We start from the raw sequence: 14,576 nt of genomic DNA, 5'->3' as shown, positions 1-14,576 counted from the left end.
TAGGAAGCACAGAAAGCCCCAAACAAGATGAACCCAAGAAGGTCCACACCAAGACACGTATTAATTAAAATGGCAAATATTAAAGATAAAGAAACAATCTTAAAGGCAGCAAGAAAAAAAGCATTTACATAGAAAGGAAAGCCCATATATGAACTGATTTTCAGCAGAAACTTTACATGGCCAGAAACTTTGCATGATACGTTCAAAGTGCTGATAGGAAAAGACCTATAACCAGCAAGGTTGTCATTCTGAGCAGATGCAGAAAAAGCATTTGATAAAATTCAACATCGGTTCATAACAAAAATTCAACAAAGTGGGTTTAGAAGGACGATACCTCAGTATAATAAAGGCCATATACGACAGAGTAGAGAGCCCAGAAATAAACCCATGCTCATGTGGTCAATTTATCTATAACAAAGGAGGTAAAAATACATAATGGGGAGAAGATAGTCTATTCAATGATAGGTGTTGAGAAAACCAGAAAGCTACATGCAAAAGAAGCTGGGAAGGGGAGTCAGATTTTAGCTCAGTACTTTACCAACTTGGGGTGAATTTCTTGGCTTTTATGTGCCTAATTTTTTCATCTATAAAATGGGAATAATAATACATAACTTGTACTGTTGTGAAGATTAAATGAATAGTCATTTGATCTTTTCTAAAAACTAGATTTTAATTTCATTGATTTTTTTTTCTCTATTGTTTGGCTATTCTATTCTCTATTCTCTATTTCATTGATTTTTTTTTAACTAAGATCTTCTTTTATTTTTTTAATTTAAATTCAATTAGCCATCATACAGTACATCATTAGTTTCAGATGTAGTGTCCAATGTTATTGATTTTCATTCTTATTTTTAAAAAGATTTTATTTATTTATTTGAGAGAGAGAGAGAGAGAGTGTGAGAGTGAGTGGGGGTAGGGGGAGAGGGAGGGAGAGAATCTTAAGCACATTCCGTGCTGAGTGGGGAGCCCGACTTGGGGCACTATCTCACGATCTTGAGATCATGACTTGAGCCAAAATCAAGAGTCGGACACTTAACCAACTGAGCCACCCAGGTGCCCCAATTTTCATTCTTATTTTTATCATTTATTCTGCTTTGGGCTTAATTTGCTTCTTAAGATGGAAGCTTAAATCATTTCTTTCAGACCTTTCTTTTTTCCTAATATAAGCATTTAGAGCTGTAATTTTCCCTCAGCAACTGCTTTTTCTAAACCTTCCGATATTTGCAATAATTTTTTTCTGCCCAGCACCAGGCAGCAAGATGCAAACTCGCCTCCCTCTCTCTTCCCGTCTTTCTTCCAGTCTAGAGGAGCAGGAAGAGGGAGAAGCAATGAAACACAAAAAGTGCCACAGGCCTGTGTCTGATTTTTAGCTCAATCCTGAGTAGCTCCCAGCTAAGAGCAAATTGCTAATGAGAAATTGAGAAAACGCAGATGAGCAGACTGAAATTCCATTTAGACACTCTTAACCAGCTGTGCTTTATGCACAATAGCTCAGAGGCCTGTATGCTGTTACAGAGGTCGGGGAGTGCTGGGTTACTGAGCTATTCAGTTTTGCCAGGCTCCTCCTGATGGGTCTTTCTTGGCTGAATCACAGTCTGACCAACACAAAGTATCTGCTACTTCCCCCAGCCTCTCGAGCAAACAGCATCTAATATGTACCCCGTAAACCTGGGCCTCTGCTGAGGACATGCGAGGAGGCGGAGCCCACGGCAGCCCCAAGAGTCTGCAGCTTGAAATCTCAGAATGTCTTTATCACTCAGGGGTGAACACCAGCCCGTGAATGGAGCAGTGAAAAGAACCGGGATATTCTGGGGCCTAATCTCATTCCTGTGCAGTGGTTGCTTGGTTCATTCCCTGGGTGTGACTAATTAGAATTCTCCCGCTGTGGTTTTCTTTTCTAGGAGGCTGAGTCTGAAGCTCAACCTTAATTCTGACATCTTGCCGTGACTGTGCACTCAAACAGGCTCTATTTAAATTACTCAGGCTGCTATAACTCAAGTGCTTGGTTGTTTCTGCGGAAGCAGAAATTTATCTTTCTAAAAATGAAGTAACAAATACTTAGCTCCTTTATTTCACATTTTTGGTTAAACATTTATATTAGAGCTACTTTTTGCAATGATATTACTGAGAAAGCGTTCTAATACAGCTTATTTTGTTAGCAAACTTCCATGCGCACACTACTGCCTTGACCTTACTACATTGTGCCTTACAGATTTTATATGAATAAGCATTTGTTTTAGTCCCTGAGACATTCTAAGATAATTAAGTGACAAACTAAAAAAAAATGGGTTCAATTACTAGGTTCACATACTAAACACTGAATAAGCCGTTAGCCTAAATTTTCCACCTTCCCAACTGGTGACTATTGCAACACATACACAAAACTTCAGCTTCCTGACAGGGCATTCAATCAACAAAACTGAGTGCCTGCTAGGCTATTAGCCCTGGGACATTGTTTTGCACAATTATGAAGTCACTGCTTTCATGGACATATGACCAATAATAGATAAGTAAACAAGCAAATTAAAGAAGAAAATTTCAAATAATGGTAAGTGCTTCAGGGAAAATGAAGTAATGTGATGCAGTGGAGAGTTCCTGTAGGCTAGTCTAGGAATGCAGCCACGTGAAGACCTGTGGGAGAATTCCAGATGAGTGAGCAAGCAGAGCAATGTTCTTGTGGCAAGAATGCGTCAAGAATGCACGTGGCTGAACCAAGCCTCCAGCACCCTCATTCACTCATTTGCTCAACCAAAGGGAATAACCAAGGGGCCCTAGCCTCCGTCCTGGAGTCTAACTTATCTCTGCAAATTTAGGGAAGTCACTCTTTTCTGTCAGCCCTTAGCCCTAAGATGCCTAGGGTCACACCCACGTCTCCATCTGTGGTTCTTCTAGCTCCTTAGTGGGAAATCTACATAATCGGGGCTTGCTTGGCTCAGCTACCATGCGTCTCCCTCCTTGATTTTCCAAGAAGGTCTTCTGTTTACACACTTCAATGCCTGGTACCAGTTGGCTGTGAGGTTCATTCACTGGAACCTCGGCCACGCCTCTCCATTTAGCCCTCTCACTCTTTCTTCATAAATCTATTACTGCCACTTCTGTTCCATTTACGTTGACATGGATTGTGGTAAAATACCGAGGACAGAAGGGATTAAAAGCACAGACCTTCCAAGTTGAAGGAGAAGTCGGCATTGTCTTTTGTGAGACATGTGGTTTCTGTGGCAAAGGCCCCGGATGCTCTGCTCTAAGGAGCCTGGACAGGGAAGGATCTGGAAGCGGCTGACAGTCTCAACATTTCCAGCCTAATTCCTTTCCAAGAATTTCAAGTTGTGCCATACTCTTTGGTTGCTCACTGCCTAGACTATGATTTCTGAAAAGCTTACAAATAAAGTGCCAGGCCTTTTCTGAGAATTCCTGGGGAGCTTCCAGATTTGTTCCTTGGTCAGCCAGCCCCTGACGTTTCTTCCTTTGTCTTGACTGTATGGCTTTTGAAGGTTTCTTCACTGGAAAACTTGACGGAAAGGGGATGGGATTATTAGCCAGGGACCCCTTAAATGCAAGCAGGCCTTTGTTTTTCAAATATCTCTGGAATCCATCCACTTCATTCCCTTACCACCACTTGAGTCTACCACCTCCTCTCACTAGACTCAAAACAAGTCTCCCTTCATTTAATCCATTCTCCACTCAGCAGCCAGTGTCCTCTTCAAAATGCAATGCTGATTTTGCCCTGTCCATGCTTAATACCTTTCAGTGATGTTCCTTGCTCTATGAAAAAGATAAAATGCACAAATTCCTATATGTTCTGGCCTCCTTGTCTCCGTGGCCACCTTCCACACCTGCTTCCTTGCTGTGCGACCTTGGGCAATTCACTCAACATCTCTGGGCTACAGTTCCTTCCCCTATAAAATGAAGAGAGTAACACCTATCAGCAACTGAGGTCGTGGGCTCAAAAGCTCAGCACATGTGCGGGAGGCCCAAGGCAAAGAGGAGACAATCATGGTAACTCCATGTGGTTCCTCATCTCAGCACAGACTCAGAGCTAAGCAGCCATTCCTCCTGGGACCAAGGACCCACCTGGTGTGGAATAGCTCTGGCCCACAGGTTCTGACCCTACCAGGTGAGTGCCCCGGGCCTCAGGGTTTCCAAACTGGAGGAGGTGATCCAGGCTGGAGAGATGATGGAGGAGGGAGTGCCGAACCTGGTTACAGCCATGATACATCAGTCTGCTCCTTCTTGGCCTTGTTCTCCTTGGGCCTCCTGCCTCTAGGTTGCCAAGGAGGGTCCCTCAAGCGCAGTCCTACTGCAGCGTCATTTATTACTTTATGCCATGTCAAACAGCCTTGAAAAGTTGAGTAATTGCCAGACAGTCAAGGCTCTGTTTCAAGGACAGCAGAGTCAGAGCTATTTATCAAGGATAAGCTCTTTGGTCCTGGGTGGACAAATTTCCTCTAGCATCTTATAGCCTCCCAGTGACTCCTAGTTTCTCCATCTCTGCTTATTTCTTGAGTTGGAGCCAATCCATAACTCCAGCTTAAAATAGCAGTGGCTGGCCAGTATTCTGGTGAGGTCTGATCTGCCAACGGAGAGCACGCAGAAGCAGCCAGTCCTGGAGCTCGTAGGGACCCTGCAGGAGGTGGGAGTCATGGCTGCAGTACTGTGTAGCTCCCGACCCACGGGAACCAGCTGCAGAATTTCACTAGGACACACTCATACCCTCATGCATTAAGTGCAAGCTCCTCTGCTAGCCCTTTTTTTTTTTTTTTAATTCAAGTATAATTAACATACGGGGTTGTATTAGTTCCAGGGGTACAGGATAGTGACTCAACAATGCTACGCATTACTCAGTGCTCATCATGATAAATGTACTGTTAATCCCCATCACCTAGTTCCCCAATCCACCCACCCAGCTGTCCTCTGGCAACCACCAGTTTGTCCTCTATATTTAAGAGTCTGTCTCTGCTTGCCTTTTAAAGAAAACCTACAGCACTTTCTACTTGCCAGACACTGTCTAAGCACTTTATGCGTAATAACTCAATTAATCTTTACCACAAATCTATGACGCAGAAACAATGACGACTCTTACTCTACAGACGAGGAAAGAGCCACTGAGCGATTAAATGATTTACCTAAGGTCACTTAACTAATAAACGGCAGGCGCCGATTCCAGAGCCCCCACTTAGAATCCAGCCACCATCTAGACCGCCCGACCACATGAACTGCACAAGTCAGTAAGTCTAAAGCACTCACAACAGGCCCAGCAGTGCCTGGCACAGAGTGAGTGCTCGGCAAACGTCTTTCCATTCGTGGAGCAGCACCACGGAGTCATGATGAGAAGCATGGACTTCGAGCCAGGCAGGCAGCTCGGCCACCAGACACGGGATCTTGGCAGGCTACACCACGTCTTTTTCTTTCAATTACCTCATCTGTGAACTCGCAGTTATTTCCCAGGGTCACTGTTAGTATTCAATAAGTTAATATTTATCAAGCACTTAGGACAGGGCCTGGAACTTACTAGTTGCTGCATTTTCTAGACCACACAGAGGTACACATGCACAAGTAAGCAACGCGGTGGGCATGGACTTTGTGTTCCTAAGCCCTGGATTTCAAGTCGTGGTTCTGTTATACTGTCTGGGTCACTGTGGATAACCAACCTGTCCTGTCGAGCCCTCAGTTTCCTTACCTATAGAATAGAACCAATCTATACAGCTTCTTGAGAATGAAATGAGGTAAGGTATACATGAAAGTACAGAACTAGACACATGTTGGGTGCTTAATAAATGTTTTTTTCTTCCCTTTCCCCTAGCAGGTCTCTTCTTGTATCTCACAAACACATAAGCTAATTTCTACTCTCAAAACTTTGCTGTCTCACCAGCAATGCTCTTAAAAAAAAAAAAAAAAAAAGGTTTTATATTTAAGTAATCTCTACACCCAACGTGGGACCTGAGCTCACAACCCCAAGACCAAGAGTCACGTGCTCTACTGGCTGGGCCAGCCAGGTGTCCCAGCCACGCTCCCCTGTTTCCTGTTCTCCACATCACCCTCTGCTCGGCTACCTTGGGAACACTCTAGCTCTAACTCTCTATAATATTCTGGGGTCCTTGGAAATTCTTCGAGATATCTAACTATGGCAGTTTTGAATTTCTAAGGGGCCAAAGCAGACCACAGATCAGCTGCCATTTTCCTAGACCTTCCCACACTGACAGAAGGACAGGATTGTGTGTGTGTGTGTGTGTGTGTGTGTGTGTGTGTGTGTGTCCCCCTCCCAGACAGGTGTGGGCCGTATTCTGCCCCCTCTGGACATGCAAATATTGATTGCAGTTGTCAGCAGGACCCATGTGGGATCCATCTAGTGCCAGTCTCTCCTTTGGTTCTGTCTCTAGGAATGATTTTACTTTGGAAATATAAAAACATCTACAAGAATTAAGGAAAAAGAACTGTCGTTTCTTTGATACCTGCTTCGATTTGCCAACGCGCTCTGTGTTCCTCATTCAAGGCCCGTTACCTTTTTATCCACCCGTCACGTCTAGCAATTAGATTCCTGTATTTATCAAACCCATTTAAACTGAGATGATTCACCCATTAAGCGTTCAGGCCGAGACAGACAGTTTAGAGGAGTAAGGTTCCCAAATCTACATGAGCACTGGAGTCTTCTGGAATGCTAGAAAAATCAGGGTGAGCTCCCATTCCACACCTAGCCAAGCAGGGGCTATGCAGCTGGAACACAGAGGTGGAGGGTATGTCCAAATGCTGGCCCTGCACACAAGTGTGGCCCTGGCCCTCTCTGCCTTGTGGTCTCACCTGTGCGGTGGAGATCACTGCACCTGTCCTCCCATCTACCGGCACCACTGTGAGGAGGAAAGGAGGCAGACAGGTACGAGCACTGGCCACGAATACAGGGGTTTCCAGCTCCCTCAGGGACACGTGTAACCCCAGCTTGGCACTTGGTTTGCTGAATTTTAGAGTTGTTTGTGGCACTGGGGCAGGAATGTAATCATCAGAGTTTCCCAACAACCTACTGAAACTAAGTTCAACGACTCCAGGTAGCTCTCTAACCACACAGAACTATAGAAACCACGGGAGGTGCCTGGGTGGCTCAGTCAGTTAAGTGCCTGCCTTCAGCTCAGGTCATGAGCCCAGGGTTCTGGGATCGAGCCCCGCATCGGGCTCCTTGCTCAGCGGGGAACCCGCAGAAACTTTGGGCCTAGTAATCCATTTGGGGGGGATAAAAGCATCTCTGCCTGAATAACCGAATTTCCCTTTGTTTGCATCTTGATTGGGCACAGAGTTTGCACTGTCAAGAATGAAACCCAAAAGAGATAAGGGTTTCAAGTCAAGCAAGAACATTTGCTTGACTAGGTTTTCTAATGCAACATCTCTTTTCTTCCCTTCCTTCTAGTCTTTATTTCTTGACTATGGTTCTTTTACTTTCATTTTGAAAAATTAGCCCTTTCACACCTGAGGCTTTCATGTAAGGCTCCTGCAAGGCCTTCTTGGAGCTAAGTTGGCTTTAAGGATGTGTAACAAGCTGTGTCCCCCGAGCTCAGCTGCTGGAGCTGGACCTTCAGTACAACAGACACGAAAGAGTGTTCTCCGGGTTTACCAAATGTGCTCTGTGGATACCCCCACCACACAGCCTTACATCAAGCTTATCGCCAAGTCCGGGATTCTTCAGGGATTTTCTTACAGATACTGGGAGAGACAGCCCTGCCACTACATGTGGCACCTGTCACTGTCTTCCTCACCTGCTGGTGCTTACTGGGCTGTCTCCACTGCTGCTGACACTGAAAGTGGCCTTTCGAGGCGTCACCTCCATGCTTGTGTCCACCACGGCCCAAGCCAAAGCGGGGCCTGCCCAGGTGGACACAGGCTAACATCTGCCTGGCTCTGGGCTGCTGTGGCTGCTGTGGCAGCTGCTGCTGCTGCTTTCTGTAAACTTGGGGTGTCTGAGTGAATAGGTCTTTTAGTTTTTACTCGTGCTTTTATTCCAACATCCTCAGCTTCGGACTCAGGCACAAGTTCTGGGGTGCTAGGCCAGAAGACATCTGAGTGACAGTCACTATGCTGTTTCCAAAATCCCACCAGGACCACCCCAAAGCACATCCTAGTCCTGGTCTGTTGCCACTGAATTTTAAGTAGGTGTCCTCCCCTTTGTCTTCCTGGGGAGTGAGTCTTTCTGGGAGACTGCTGTCCCTCAGGAACATAGGCCCATGGTACACATCATCCAGGCATCCTCAGACTTAAGTCTAAATCCTAATGGTGAAAGGGGTGCTCATTAGCTTAGGCCCAGACTCCAGATACATTGTAACAGATGAATAATTGGAAAAATTAATGAACAAAAGAGTGAGAAAGGAAGAGAGGGAAAAGAAAAATAGAAAGAAAATTTTAAAAAGTTCAAGACTTGGGAAAGCAGATCTTAATCCCAGTTCTAAACTCTCTCATTCAGTCATGGCAGGGTGGGGAAGGCAGAGAAAGAGAAGAGGGGAGATCCCACCACTTCGGTGTAAGTATCAATAGCTAGGTGTAGAAAAGAAAAAAAAAAACCACAAGCAAATAGGAGGCCTAAAGCTCGCTAAGGTTGAGTAAGGCCCTCTGCTCATGCCTGATTCTCAAGAAATCCTGGGGAAGGCAGGCAAACAGGAGCAAGCTTTCACCACTTGTCAATTTATCACTCTGGTAAGACAGCCTTGATACTTGTTCTGGGATTTCCCCAGATCATCAAATGGCAATGATTTTTTTTTTTTTTCAAGCATAATTTCATATATGCTGCTTGGAAGTTCTGTGACTTCCTGGAATAAGGGTTCAGATATTCAAGCAACGAATTTGAGATGCCAGAGCCTCTTCAACACTGCCCCACAGCTTAGCAACCCCAAACTGGCACAGCGCCACCCATGTAAGGCTCGGAAAGAGTCAGAGAAGAGGAGGACCCAATGAGGCCCTCTTTGTCAGTCTTTGTGGTGAGATGAGTCATCTCGTTACTGAGTACAGAAAGGCCTGGAGAACAAGCTGCTTACCTCCTTTGACCTTCTGCTTCAGGTTTGGAAGATCTCAGGCTTCCATATACAGCTCGGTCAAGAATCTGGAAACATGCAGGCCTCCAGCCTGGCCCACTCCACACATGCAGAGCTGTCGGTATAAGATCGTAAGTGAACGTGAACACGGAGAACGTGCGCCTGCCCGGGAAGATCTTCACACCCGGCCCTAGCCTGGCTGCCACCAGGGGAAGGGTCGGAGGCTGGCCCCACCCTGCCTCTCCTCCGCCCACCCTTTACTTATTCTGGCTTTGCCTTCACCCATCCTGCTGCAGCCCTTGCAGGCCTCATCCCCTTTCCTTTAGGAAGAGGTCAGAGGGCCACTGGAGAACAGAGAAGGGCATCCAGGGTTAGGTGGTGTTCGACAGCTGCTGGTGAATGAACAAATAATTGGTTCTAAATAGGCACATTAAAAAAACATTTATAAATAACAATTTCTCTATCTCTATTGCACTGGGGGAGTGAGGATCAGTATCTTGTTGAAGTTTAAGGAAGATACTCTCTTATACGTGATTCCAGCATTAAAGAAAATTAGGAGGAGTTTTATTTGGCCAGGGTAGGGGAAAGGAAGGGAAAGACCTGGAAAAGGGGAGGAGTTCTCCTTGGTAGAGTGGAGGTTGACATCTAATGTTCTACCCCCACCCAAATAATTCCTAAGAGCCAACTCCCAATTCTCAAGGCAGGCTTGGTGGATGGATGATACCTGATTTGACAGCCCACAGTGCTTCTCCCCAGGGTCTACGGACTCTGAGCATGTTGTTCTTCCCCACTGCTTGGCTTTTAATGTTGAATTCATATGTAGAAACCCCAGCCCTTAAAGATTATGGTATTAGAAGGTGGGACCTTTGGGAGGTGCTTAGGTCTGAAGGTAGAGCCCACACAAATGGGATTAGTGGCCTTATAAAAGAGGCCCCCCGAGATCCCAGGCCCCTTCTACCATGCGAGTACACAGAAGTTTCTTCCTGATTCTATAAATCAGGAAGAAGGTTCTTCCCCCCCCCCCAAGATTTTAATTTATTTGAGATAGAGAGAATGAGCGACAGAGCAGGAGCAGGGGAGGAAAGGGAGAAGCAGGCTCCCTGCTGAGCAGCGAGCCCAATACGGGACTCAATCCTGGAACCCTGGGATCACAACCCGAGCTGAAGGCAGCCGCTTAACTGACTGAGCCACTTGGGTGCCCCAGGAAGAGGGTTCTTAGCAAACCCCAGCCTACTGACACCTTCATCTTGGGCTTCCAGCCTCCAGAACCGTGAGAAACAAATTTCTGTTGTGTCTAAGCCACCTAGTCCCTGGCACTTTGTTGTAGCAGCCTGCATGGACTCAGACAGCTACTATCTTCCGTCTTCCTTTCCAACTCAAACTTTGCATCAGACTGAAAAGCTAGTCTGGACCTACTTTCCTGATGGATTAAAGCTTCCTGGTTTCAGAATCTGTAGGCACCCCCTTGCTAATACAGCACCTTTGTAAGAATGAGAAACAGGGGCTCCTATGACAATCATTGCTCCACAGGTGCACGGATAAGTGAAGGAAGATGTTGTTTTGTGTTAATCAGAAAAATATTCTGAATCAGTTCTGGTTCTGGCAAGAAGCCAAAGACAACTTGAAACTGAATGATTGAGGAGAGTGTAAGGAACACACCATTTACAAAGGTGTGGGCAGGATTTAGGGAAATCCACAAGAAACGGCACAGCACTCTGGGGCTAGCAATGGTGGGAAGTCACTACCATTCCGTCCTTGAGGGGCAAGAGGAGAGAACCCTGTGCTCAAAACACGACAGGGGCTGTAGTTATGCGAGCTGTGACCATCGATAGCCACCTAGTAGAGAGGGAGCTGAGAGAAATTGAAACTCTTCCCTTTGATCCGACCAGTGCCTACAGAACCAGCCAGAAGGTGGGGTCAAGGAATGCAGTCCATGCCGGCCAGCCACCCAGGGAACAGAGGAGAGTGAAGGGCGGGAACCGGATCTAGAAAGCATCCAGCACACGTGCCCCTGCCTCCAGGCAGACATACCCCTGGCCAGACACACCTAAGGAGTGTGTATAGACCACATGTCAGCCCCACTTACCCTCATTGGCCAGACACCCTTTTGCAGGACATAGGCCACACAACCATATGGGAGGTCCTCACCTTTGAGGACCATACTATTTTTCATATGCAGAAATTTTATAAAAGGATTCCCATGTCCCAAAGATAAATACAGAAAAATAAAACATTCCAAGTAGATTTCTCCTCCAACCATATTTCGACTCTTCTTCCAATTCTGCTCTACCTTCTCCATGAACTTCTTTCCTTTCTCTTCCAAATGGCACAATCATCCACCTGGCCCATCTCCTCCCTTGTCTTCCACATTCAAACAATGGGGTCACCAGCACATTGGTTCCCCGTTAGGAATCTCTCACCTCTTCTCTATCGCTACTGTACTGCCACAGGTCATTATCCTCTACCCCCGACTCAGCAAACTGAGCTCCGTGCATGCACACATATCCCATCCTGCGTTTTCTTCCACTCTCACACCACGGGCAGAGGTATCCTTCTAGAAAGCACTGGTAGGATTGCATCATCCCACTGCTTAAAATCCTTCTGTGACTTACCTCTTCCCCTCAGGCAAGTTCAATACACCAGTGTGACACAGAAGGCTCCATAGGACCCTGCCCCCACTAATTCCTGCAGCCGCATTGCTCACCACATCCTGCGTGTTCGCCTTGCTCCTGAACGCTGACCCTCTTGCAATCCCTCCAAAGCACCATGCTCCCTCCCACCCCTGGGGCTTATCCCAGGTTATTCTCTCTGCCTAAAATGACCTCTCCCCTTTACACCATCCAACTAAGGTCTATTCCTCCACCAAGGCGTAGGCGAAGTATCTCTTCTTTTTGGAAAACAACCTTGGCCCTTCTCTCTTCTCCTGCAAGATGACTTAGGTGCCCTTTACTCGTACCCATATTCCGCACTCCGTTAACACCTCTGTGCAGCTCTCTTGACAGCATTTATGACACTTGCCCTCACTGCTAATTTTCTTGTCTGTCACCCTCACTACCCCTGCAGCCCCACTGCCTGACACTGACTGGCCCTACCTATCACCGGACCTGCAAGTGCTAATGGAAATGAAGCAGCCTGTAATGAAATGAAATCCTCCCTGGCTGGCTCTGCGTTGAGTTCAATCCAGTTAATCTGCTACCATGTGTGACGACGGACTCTGTCAACATGCTAGCCCTGCTTTATGGTTTATGACTGAATGTGATGTCCCCTGCTCTCCCCGGGGTTTAGAAGCTTTTAAGACAGAGAGAACCCTATCTTCTAATTCTGAATGATTTCTCACTCAAACTCTGTTTGGATATTTTTGTCAGACACTGGGCAAAACCAAAGGAAATTAAGCCCATTAATGAGGTCACATTCCATAGGCAAATAAACCCTTCCCCAGCTCTCTTCTCTTAAGGGCACGGCCTCAATAAATTCTTCAAGGTAGCTGTTCCAAAAGTATCTCTTCTTCCACCATTTACTTCGTTCACATCTAACTGAATGGGGAATAAACCTAGACTGAGTGAGGGAAATGTAGTTTTTCAATCGTACATGGGTAGGAACCTTGAGAAAAGAGCCTGGGATACCTCTGTGTTTGCTCCCTCACTCCCCTTCCTTATTCACGTAACCCACATTGTTTTTAATATTTTTTTATTATATTATGTTAGTCACCATACAGTACATCCCTAGTTTTTGATGTAACGTTCCATGATTCATTACTTGCGTATAACACCCAGTTCACATTTGTTTTTAATTGTGTACCAAGTGTTTCCTGAGGTCATAGACTGAAGATTGCTGTGACGCAACAGTGGCTAGTACTTGCCCAGGTGTTGCCCAGATACTGCCACTGCCACATGGGGCATCTCATTTAACTTCCCCGTGCCGGACAGGTGGGCGTTGCTACTGCATCTGTTTTCCCGACGAGGGTATCAGACGCCTCAACTTTAAAAACCCTCCCATCATACCCCTCACTCCAGTCACTGCCTCATCAGCCAGCTCTGTGAGCGACTGTCCAGCTTCACTCAGGTACGACTGGACGGCATCTGTCCTCGTGTGTGCACTCCTGCTTCCTGCCCTGGAGTGTCTCTGACATCTCAGATGGGCAGCCTGCTGCATCTACGGGGAGGCTGAAATACTGTCAAACTCAGGAATGAAGGGGGGTTCTGTGCTCATGTGGGTTCCCTCTGTCATCAGAGAACCATTTTAAAGGGCTCCTCCCAAGGTTTAGGGGTCCATTGCTTGCAGCAGTGGCCAACTCAATAACACATCCTTGTGTTGGCTCTTCCTTCTTCTCCCTTTCACTGTCCATCCCTCACTTCTACTCCTTGCAGTTTCTTCCCAAATAAACGACCTGGACACAGCCTTTATACCTCCGGCTCTGCTTCCGCGGAACCTGGACTAAAATCACGAGCTCGGATGACTCTCCAAGTGTCCCAGTATTTACAGGGAGGACTGTAATTCACACTTAGGTTCACGGACTCCCAGATTCCATCTGCTCTGCGCTCTACGCTCTTTGCAGCGAGAGAACTAACAGTCTAAGTAGAGCCTTAGATACAGAAACAACTAACTGTGAAAGAGAGGCGTCAAGTCAAAAGTAGAAGCAAATGACTTTGGAGCGCAGGAAGGAGTGACTGATTGAGTGGGGGCGGGGTGTGGGCTGCTGAGGAAATGCTTCACAGGGCAGGTGGCCAGGAGGCCTCTCCTAATCACTCTCTACAGTCAGTCCCATTGGGTGTTTTCTCTGCTAACACAGTCATTTCCTTCTTAGCACGTCCCACAGTGTGTAAGTAAATATTTGTTTCTATAAGTTTATTGTCTCTCTCTCCCAAGAGGGCAGGTATCACATCAGTTTTGGTTACCACAACATCCCTGGCACCCAGTACAGTGACTAGAACATAATTGGCAATCCATCAATCAACTAGCAAATTGAAAAATCAATCTTAATTGGTGAACAAATCAATAGATTTGTTCTGGAGTGAACACATGAATCAGTAAAGGAATGGTATCACAGGCACACTGAACAAAATAAAGAAAGGCATGGGAGAGCACGAGAACGCACTCTTCCCAGAGAAACGTCTGCACTTGGTTGTATAGGATGCACTTGTTCGGAAGAGTGGAAAGGCCAGAAGTGGCTGAGGGAGGTTATTTCGTACAGCAGCACGGAGGCCACGGAAGTGTTGTAGCTACATCCTTTGTATGGGCAGATAACATCGCCTGATAACTGGATATATAACTTGGGTTCTATATTGCAGTAAGTGTGATTTCTGCTCTGTCAGACAGTGCGGACAGGTGTTGGCAGGGCTGGACCTTGTCTGCAGGTGTGGGCCCTGCATCGCAGGTACGCCTTGGATTATCTGCTGCCACTGCTGGCCATCGTATTTCGTGCAGTTTTTACCGGCAGACCCTGTCCTAAGTCCCACCTGCTGGCTGTACTTCCAGGGCTGCCTACCTCAGAGTTTCTGTTTAGGAGTCTTGCTGCCCTTCATTCCCCGCCCTGCCTTTCTCATCTGACTCTTACAGCATATAACACCAGCC

General features: G+C 46.5%; 1 protein-coding gene across 4 annotated transcripts in view; it reads right to left on the bottom strand.

Annotated features, from left to right (window-relative positions):
• The window catches only part of NAMPT (nicotinamide phosphoribosyltransferase), a 401,813-nt gene that overhangs the window by 191,713 nt on the left and 195,524 nt on the right, over positions 1-14,576 (bottom strand). For 3 of the 4 annotated variants that reach the window (XM_057304070.1, XM_048212899.2, XM_057304071.1), the window contains one exon: positions 9,009-9,120. The gene's annotated coding sequence lies outside the window, so the exon portion shown is untranslated. Of the gene's footprint in view, positions 1-5,244; positions 5,426-9,008; positions 9,121-14,576 lie in introns of those variants that run through there. The other variant, XM_026503589.4, reaches the window with a different exon arrangement.

This window comes from Ursus arctos, unplaced genomic scaffold (assembly GCF_023065955.2).
Source record: "Ursus arctos isolate Adak ecotype North America unplaced genomic scaffold, UrsArc2.0 scaffold_3, whole genome shotgun sequence".
NCBI lineage: Eukaryota > Metazoa > Chordata > Mammalia > Carnivora > Ursidae > Ursus > Ursus arctos.
The sequence above is the reverse complement of the archived record's forward strand: the minus strand, read 5'-3'. Positions and strand labels throughout refer to the sequence as shown.